This window comes from Chenopodium album, chromosome 6 (genome assembly GCF_948465745.1).
Source record: "Chenopodium album chromosome 6, dcCheAlbu1.1, whole genome shotgun sequence".
In the NCBI taxonomy this organism is placed as follows: domain Eukaryota; kingdom Viridiplantae; phylum Streptophyta; class Magnoliopsida; order Caryophyllales; family Amaranthaceae; genus Chenopodium; species Chenopodium album.
In genome coordinates, this window is record NC_137839.1 from 28,791,778 (window position 1) to 28,800,092 (window position 8,315).

At 35.1% G+C, this 8,315-nt stretch overlaps 1 long non-coding RNA gene across 1 annotated transcript; it reads right to left on the reverse strand.

Moving 5' to 3' along the window:
• Positions 1 to 5,292: 5,292 nt before the first annotated feature.
• Positions 5,293 to 7,394, reverse strand: LOC145634785 (uncharacterized). The gene is made up of 2 exons (XR_014113558.1): positions 6,452 to 7,394; positions 5,293 to 5,798 (listed from the first exon to the last, which is right to left on the reverse strand). It is a non-coding gene; the product is annotated as an uncharacterized LOC145634785 (long non-coding RNA).
• Positions 7,395 to 8,315: the final 921 nt, after the last annotated feature.

The following is an 8,315-nucleotide window of genomic DNA, read 5'->3' on the forward strand; positions in this document are numbered from 1 at the left end:
GTTTCCCTGTGGAGATCGACCCTACTTCCCTATCTACTTTAGTTAGAGGATTTAGGTATTTACTTTTGATTAGGGGATACGACTTTACCCTGTCAAAATTTGGCATCGTTGCCGGGGAAACAGTTTTATTTTTATTTCTAGTTATTATTAGAGTCTAGATTATTTTTAATTTATTATTATTTTTATTTATTTTTTTTTAATTTTTAATTTTTTTTTTTAGTTGAAAATATCCATGCTTATGTCACTACAAGAATTATATAATTTTTATGCAGCACCTAACTACTGTAGTTGTCAACGTCTTTGTCATGAAAATCCTGAATGCCCTTATAGTGAGTTTTTTGTGCGTTCTCCGGATGATTTTAGAGTCTTTCCGTATACATATGATCATATTCGGAAACGATTAGTTGCTAATGAAAGTTATTTGAAGGCTCTTGATGAAAAAGTCTATGGACACTATAATAATATGAATGTTATTGAGGATGAAGAACCATCAGTTATAGAATTTGTGGTTGAAAAATCATTGGTTGACGAATCAGTGATTGAAAACTCATTAGTTGTAGAAACGGTGGTTGATAATTCCTTTGTTGATGATGAGGTTATTTGTGAGGGTAAAATTTTAAAGTCATTATTGGATGATAAAGACAATGACTACCTCCATGTTTGTTATATTAATTCTAAATTTTTAGCGGAGGAAGTAGAAGGTTGTGGTGTATTTTCATCTCCCTCTTTTGATTTTTCTTTCTACCTTGAGTTCTCTTTATGTGCTCCTAACTTTTTCTTTGTAGGGATAAATAATGTGCTTGCTATTAAGCCCTATATAGTGCTTAATGAAATGTTTGCAGGAGCGTTTGATAAGTTACTCAAGGCATTGAATTCTTCCGATTGAGAGAAGGAGTATGGTCGAGCGGGACCTTGATAAACTAGCGCTTTGCGGGAGGCAACCCGTATTTTGTTGTTTTTTATTTATTTTTTATTTATTTATTTGTTTGTGTGTTTTCTTTTTGTTTTGTTTTAGAGAGGTAGAGGAGAGTATATCTTATATTTGTGGGAGTGTGATTTTGTGCACAGATACTAGAAAAGTTGAGAAAAGATCGAAGAGCTAAAGGAATCCTGGGGCAATTAGCAGCAGCAAGCTGCCCCGTCAAATCAGTAGCACGGGCCCGATCGGGCAGAGCTCGCCCGATCGGGCGCGCGTACGCGTCAGCAAACTCAGTCAACTTTGACAGGCCATAACTTTTGCGTTTCTTATCCGATTTTTGTGTGTGACCTGGCGTTGGAAAGCTCTTCAAGTCTAGTTTCTAATGCAATTGGAATCACTGTATTATCATTTATATATCAAACTTTATGATCAGAATAGTGCACCTGACTCAAATTTGAACTTTTTCCCACTAACACTTTGTTTCTTTCTTGCCCAATTTTGTTCCAAAGAGATGAATTGCAATCCTCGAGGCTTTGGTGACATTGATGTGGTGATGATGAAGAGTAGTCACCTTGACTACTAGCTTCCCTTTAACACAATGAGGACATTGTCTGATTTAGCTTGGGGGGAGGTTCTCGTGTTCGTATGGTACATCTTTCACTCTCTCTCTTTTCTTTTTATTTTTATTTTTCTTAGTATAGATTTTATTACTTTCTTAGGTTAGTTTTGTTCCAATGAATTATAAATTATGCTTCCCTGTGCCCCTTACTTGAGAAAATTGTTTTGATTCTTGGTATTTGATGATAGGCATTGTGGATTAGTTGATCATGATTTGATGTTTGATTGCCCTGAAACTTTAACATGCGTCAATTTTGTCCAACTACTTGTAAATATAGTGCTTGACTAGTTGATTTGGTTAGGAAATGTGTGATAGTTCCATAATTCCTGGTATGTCAATGAATTTGAGTATTGGTTTGCTACTATTATTCCATGGTCAATGTATACTCAGGTTACAAACCGGGAATCAGTTTACTGTCGTGCAGCTGCTGCTCAAGCAGGTAGGTTACTTGTTTTGTTAGTTGTTAGTATTCTCTCTTACCTTCGTCTTCGACCTAGCTTAGGCGCATAATTGAAAGTGCTTGAACATTACCGTTCCTTTGGGTTCGACCCTTGACTTGCCTCTATACTCGTATTTAGGTTTGTTAAGTGTTTATAAATTTAGTTTGACCGAGGGAAGATTAGATAACGACCTTGTTTTCCACTCGTCAAATATTTATATGATTCATGGTTATGCACATTGCGGAGGACGAAGGCATTTGTTCTTTTAGGTAGCCTCCAGATATTGTAGATACATTTGTTCCCTTCTTGCTACCCATGTTGTTGCCTTGACTTTTTGTTGTTTTATTAGCCACATTACAAGCCTATTTTGCCCCATTGGTTACTAGTCCCAAGCTTGGCTTGGGGGAGCTATTAGTGAGGGAGGTGAGGGAGTTTGTAGTGTGCTTATTATTTGCACAATTTGGGTGGGATTTGAGAAGTTGTTTTGTTGTTATTCATGTTTATTTTTGATGAGTTTGAGAGTTATATTTTCTTGAAAAAAATAAAGCATGATATTATGAAAAAAAAGAGAGAAGTTCAAAGGAAAAAAATGTGAAAAAATAAGTGAACTTCGAAAGAAAGAAAAAAAAATGTTCAAATGTTCTAGTTGGAGGTTGATTCAAAAGAAAAAAAAAATAGAGCTTCAATGAAAATATTCAAGTTTGGAAAATAAAGTTTGTTTATTCACTCTATTTCTTCATTATTATATTTTTATGAGTTAAATTGTAAGTGTTGGGATTGTTTATTATGATTGGAGTATATTTGGTTGATGTTAGAGTTGGTTATGTAGGAGATGTATGATCACTATTTATTTTGATCATGGGTTTTATTAGGATATGACTCCTTTAAGCATAGCTTTTCTCTCACTTATTCCCAAATTTATCCTACCCTTTACCCTAGCCTTACATTACAAGCTTTAAAGACCTTCTGACCTTTGTGCATAGAATTGTATGAATGTGAAAGTGTTGCTTATCAATGCAAGTTATGATTTGACATATTTCGAGTCGACTAGTAGGATTGAGCGTATATTGTTTTTATACACACGAGAGTGTGAGTTGGGAGGGCATTGTTCACATAAAGGGGTTGGATGGAGAGCGATCGAGTACATCTTTTACTCGTCACATAAATGAGAGTTGAGTGTGTGAGCACTAGTCTTGAATTCTATATGCTCTTGTGGTTTGCTCTGTTTGACAATTTTTAGGGAAGAAAGGTAATTGGATGGATTTGATTGGTTGACTTTGAAGCATGTTTATTTGATTTACCCTGGATCGTTTGTGCTTGATTTTTACTTTTTGGGGTGAAGCATATTTATTGATTCATTGATGAGATCTTTGCTTAGGGACAAGCAAAGGTTTGGCTTGGGGGAGTTTGATGTGTCTATTTTATATAGTATTTTACCCCCGTCCCTTGGTCATAATTAGTAGTGTTTTTGGCTCTTTAGAGCCACTTTTATTACTAATTGGTGTTTCTAGTGTTTTCGTAGATTTGGTTGACTTTTGCAGGGATTTATACTTTTTGAGTATTTTTCCAAGATATTTTGGAGCAATCACGAACATTGGAGAAACACGACCAGATTTTATAGCCCAGGGCCGGTTAGAGCCATCAAACCGGTGATTAAGGTCTTGGTATGTGTGATACCGGGGCATTTGGACCGAGTATTCAAGACCCAAAGAGGAAACCCAGATTGGCCCGAAGAATTGAAGCCCAATCGAAGTCCAAATAGTGGCCCAAATGAGCCGCCCGGCCAAAAAGGCTGGCGCCCGGAGGTGCGCCCGGCCGGGCAGGAGAAGCTTAGTCTGGCGCCCGGTGACGCGCCCGGCCGGGCGCGAGATTGCTATTAGAGACAAAAAAGGCGCGCCCGATCGGGCGCGTTTTTTCTTAGTAGACGATTAACGTAGTTTTAATTTGTTTTAGTTTAGGATTTTTGTACGGAGTATAAATACTCCTCCGTAATACGTTTTTAGGATGACTTCTTCATCTCTTCTTCTTCTCTTTACTCTTTCTTTACTCTCTTAATTATTTCTCTTAGAATTCTTTCTCTAAACTTTTGTCCTTAATTCTTCCATTAATTCCAGATTACTTTTGGTAACAATTTCTTCCCTTTTAATTTCAGTTATTTTATTTACTCCCTTGATTATGCTTTTATTTATTTATTTGATTAGTTTAGTCATGATGATTTGTGAGTAGTTTAATTTCTAGGGTTTATGGGGATCTAATAAATAAATGAAGGGGTAATTTATTGTTGTTAATTATCAATGCTAGATTGATTTCCTATTGATTGATTTAATGCTCTGTGACGATTAGGCCTATCTTTTATGCATGAGTTTGACAATATTGATTCAAGAATAGAGATATGAGAATTGATGTTTAGGTCTAGTTTCAATAGGCAAGTTAATTTATAAATGGTTAAGTCAAGATTCGAGAGATGAGATTTAATACCGGTAAATTAATTGTGTGATTGTAATACGTAGCGAGAGCCCTTTACAATCTGGTTAATTGATGCATTGATGATTGACTATTATTGATTGTTGGTATTGCATGATAATTTCTTATTGGATTGTTTTAATGTTTTACAATTGCGGCTTCTAAAAGTATAGCAATATTAAATTGATGAATCGAGCAGATGTTAATTTGATATTAAAGGCTATTTTCAATAAGAACTTAGATCTAGTAAATTGCGAGAGCCTGTTAGATCTATGTTGATTAATAAATTGCGAGAGCCTGTTAATCATGTTATTTATGCAATGTCAATGGTTGATTACTATGTTTTACCCTAGAGTATTATTTATTGGTGAACCTATGCCCCAGATCCTTTTATATATTGTTTTCTCCCTATTCCTATTCTTTGTAGTTTAGTTTCATACTCAAATATAAATATTGGTTACTTAGATAATTTAGATTATAATAATTAATTAGGAGTAAAAAGACTTGTTTCCCTGTGGAGATCGACCCTACTTCCCTATCTACTTTAGTTAGAGGATTTAGGTATTTACTTTTGATTAGGGGATACGACTTTACCCTGTCTCACTTATAATGTCCGTTACAAATAAGTAGTTATTCGTAACGGACACTTGTAATGTTCGTTACGAATAACAGTTATTCGTAACGGGCACTTATAATGTCCGTTACGATTAACTACTTATTTGTAACGGACATTATAAGTGCCCGTTACGAATAATCTCCGAATAAGACAAAAAAAATTAGGGGCATTTGTAACTAACATTCCAGGTTCTAGTTACAAATACCCCTATTCTTCTTTCCATTTACCACCAAAATTATTTTAATAATTTATAGCAAATCCAAATATTTCATTCCACAAACATATTATCAAACACAATATATACACCAAATCCAATTTTGTATGCTAAGTCTAAACTCTTCTATTAAGAAGTCCAAAACGCTATTGATTACAAAATTTAGTAAACAATGGAGCACAAACAGTAGCAGGCCTGTAGTAACAGCAGCAATCAAGAGCAACATCAAAGACCGACCGATAAAGGTGTAGAATCACCCACAATGCAAAGAACAGCTTCCCAAACAACGGACCCCATGATTGAAACCCGCTGTCAATTGCGTTTGATATGCCTGTAACTACTCCTACCAAGTTTATGATCAGAAGGGTTGTGGATGGGATAAGCAAGGTTGTCCATCTCAACACTTGATACTGGTGTTCGCTTGGGCTGGTCAGAAGCCTTCCCAGAGGCAGACAAGGAGGAGTTGCTGGAAGCTGACCTCAATAGGAATGCCTTCAAAGCATCATCTGTTGACGAGGAAGAAGATTCTGGCAAAGAGGAAAGGGAAAAAAAGGCAGATAAGATAAGTTAGGGATTGAAAATTAACACAGCAATAATTACCCAAATGTTTAAAGTCAACCATTAAGCTAGACATAAGTAGCCAAACCTCAAAATTTTCTAAACCAGAAGACCATTGCTTAGCACACCTTTTCAAACAATATCAATAGGAACAAGGTAGACGGCCTTAGATTAGATTTTAGTACTAAAATTTAAGTATAAATGGAGGCTAGCAAGAAAGACAGCACTAATCGAAGAATCATTCTCAATATAATCACTGAGATTAGTGAAGTTGGTAATCTTTATGAGTGAAGGGAACTTCTAAGTGAGTGAAGGGAAAGTGAAGAAATAGCATTCCTAAGTCCATAAATTCTTGATGAAGAAAATAAGCCTTGAGATTACATAGGCTAAAGCAAAGAAACATAGTTCATTTATCTTAAAAAAAAAAAAAAAAAAAAAAAAAAATCACAGCCTTTGTTCATCGTCATCAAACCACCTTTCCTAGAAAAAAAAAAAAGCATGAAAGACAGCCAACAAAGGAGGAAAGAGCACCACTCTAGCAAGGAGCATATAGGCATTGAATGGTACAAAAACAATAATAGTATCAGTATAAAAATGAACAATCATTGGTAAGAAGTAAAACCTATAATCCAGCATAAACATAATGTGAACTATTACTATCCCATGAATAAGACCAAGCAGCAGCCTAAAAAATCAATCAAGAATATATGAATCAGCGCCAGAATAAATAAATAAAATAATAAAGAAAAATAAATAAAGAAAGCAAGAAAATATATTGGAACAAAAATCATAAACACAATTACCAATCATTACCAATAATCAATTGACTATGACCCCATGCAAGAGTGCAAGACGGTGAAGACACTAACTAGATATGCATAAAAGACCAACATCTTAAATTATAAGAGATGGCAGCCAATCTTATACAAAAGAAAAGTCCCCCTATATATGTTCAAGGGACACCATAATTTAACCGTAAAAATGTGAACCACATGGAAGGAATTGCAAAATATGTCCATTGATCTTAGGCCAACTTTTTAAAAGAAAAACAAATGAATAATGTGACTACTGTGATAAAAGAGAAACAAATTAAAAATGTAACATTCTAGCCACACCCCTACCTTGCAGTCGACAACTATTGAAATAAATAGCATCTAAACTAATCTAGTACATGCTTAAATCCATACTTACTCTCTTACGATTCAAAGAAAAAGGCAGCTATTGGATTTTAAATTATTCTGCTCTCTTGTTTTGATAGTCTTATTATTGACATATGTTTTACTCTTCATATGTTTTAGTCAATGGTATAGTGAGATGTTAGTCCGTGTGAGTTTTAGTCAATTCTTAAATTATCCAAATTTAAGAATTGACATATGCTTAAATCCACAAAAAAAAAAAAAAAAAAATCAAACACACACGGAATTTCGATTCACTTATTGTATACAACAAAATCTCCAACCAAATTTAACACAAAACCTTAAATTATCCAAATCAAGTCACATAAATTAGATCAAACAAACCCATAAAAAAATCAAAATGAACCCAGAAACAAAAAATAAAATAAAACCCCCAAAAAAGAGAAATTAGTTCACCTTATAGCATTCTAAATCTCAGCACATTTTGCAATAACGCCAACGTCATTAAGACCTTCTTCTTCTTCAATCAAACCAGCTTCAATCTACCGAATCTTCGCCATTAAATTACCAGGACCCGAACCACCACCGAAGCATATGCAGTCGTAGAAGTTAGGGCACTATCTTGTGCTTGTTCCATTGTTCTTATATCCACATAGAGGAGATAAAAATGGAGGAGATTGAGTAAGGAGAAGAGAGAGATTGAGTAAAATGATAGAGGAGAGAGAGGAGAGAGGAGAGAGGAAAGACGGCTTGAGAAGAGTGAAAGTAAGGAACCCTAGTTATAACTATAAGTGGGCTTTTCTCATCAGTTGGGCCATATTCAAACATTTGTAACAGGCACTATCTTGTAAGTATTCGTAACGGACAATATAGTATTCGTAACGGACACTATGTTGCCCGTTACGAATAATATGTATTTGTAACGGACTATTATTTTGACCGTTACGAATATGTTTATTGTAATGGGCATAACTTTGCCCGTTACAAATAGCCTGTTACGAATGACAATTTTTCCACTAGTGGTGGTAAGATGGAGTTGCTCTCTATAGTGGATTTGAAACCCTTGGTTGGTATTTGTTTGGTTATAATCCCTTGTGAGCTTCATTTGTTCTAGCCTTCATCACCTTGTTGAGTGGCTATTTAGGATCCTTGACTATGCATGTCTTAATCCTTTTTTTTACCTCTAGCTCCCAAGATCGTGACCGAGCCACTCTAGGGGAGGAAAAGGGCACCTTTTCTCATTTTTCTTTATCTTCTTTTTTTTTGTTACAAATTTGGTTTTCTATTTTGCATCGACCTACTTATTAACCAATTTGAGCCTAATGTTTCCCGCTCTTGTTTAAACCGCGT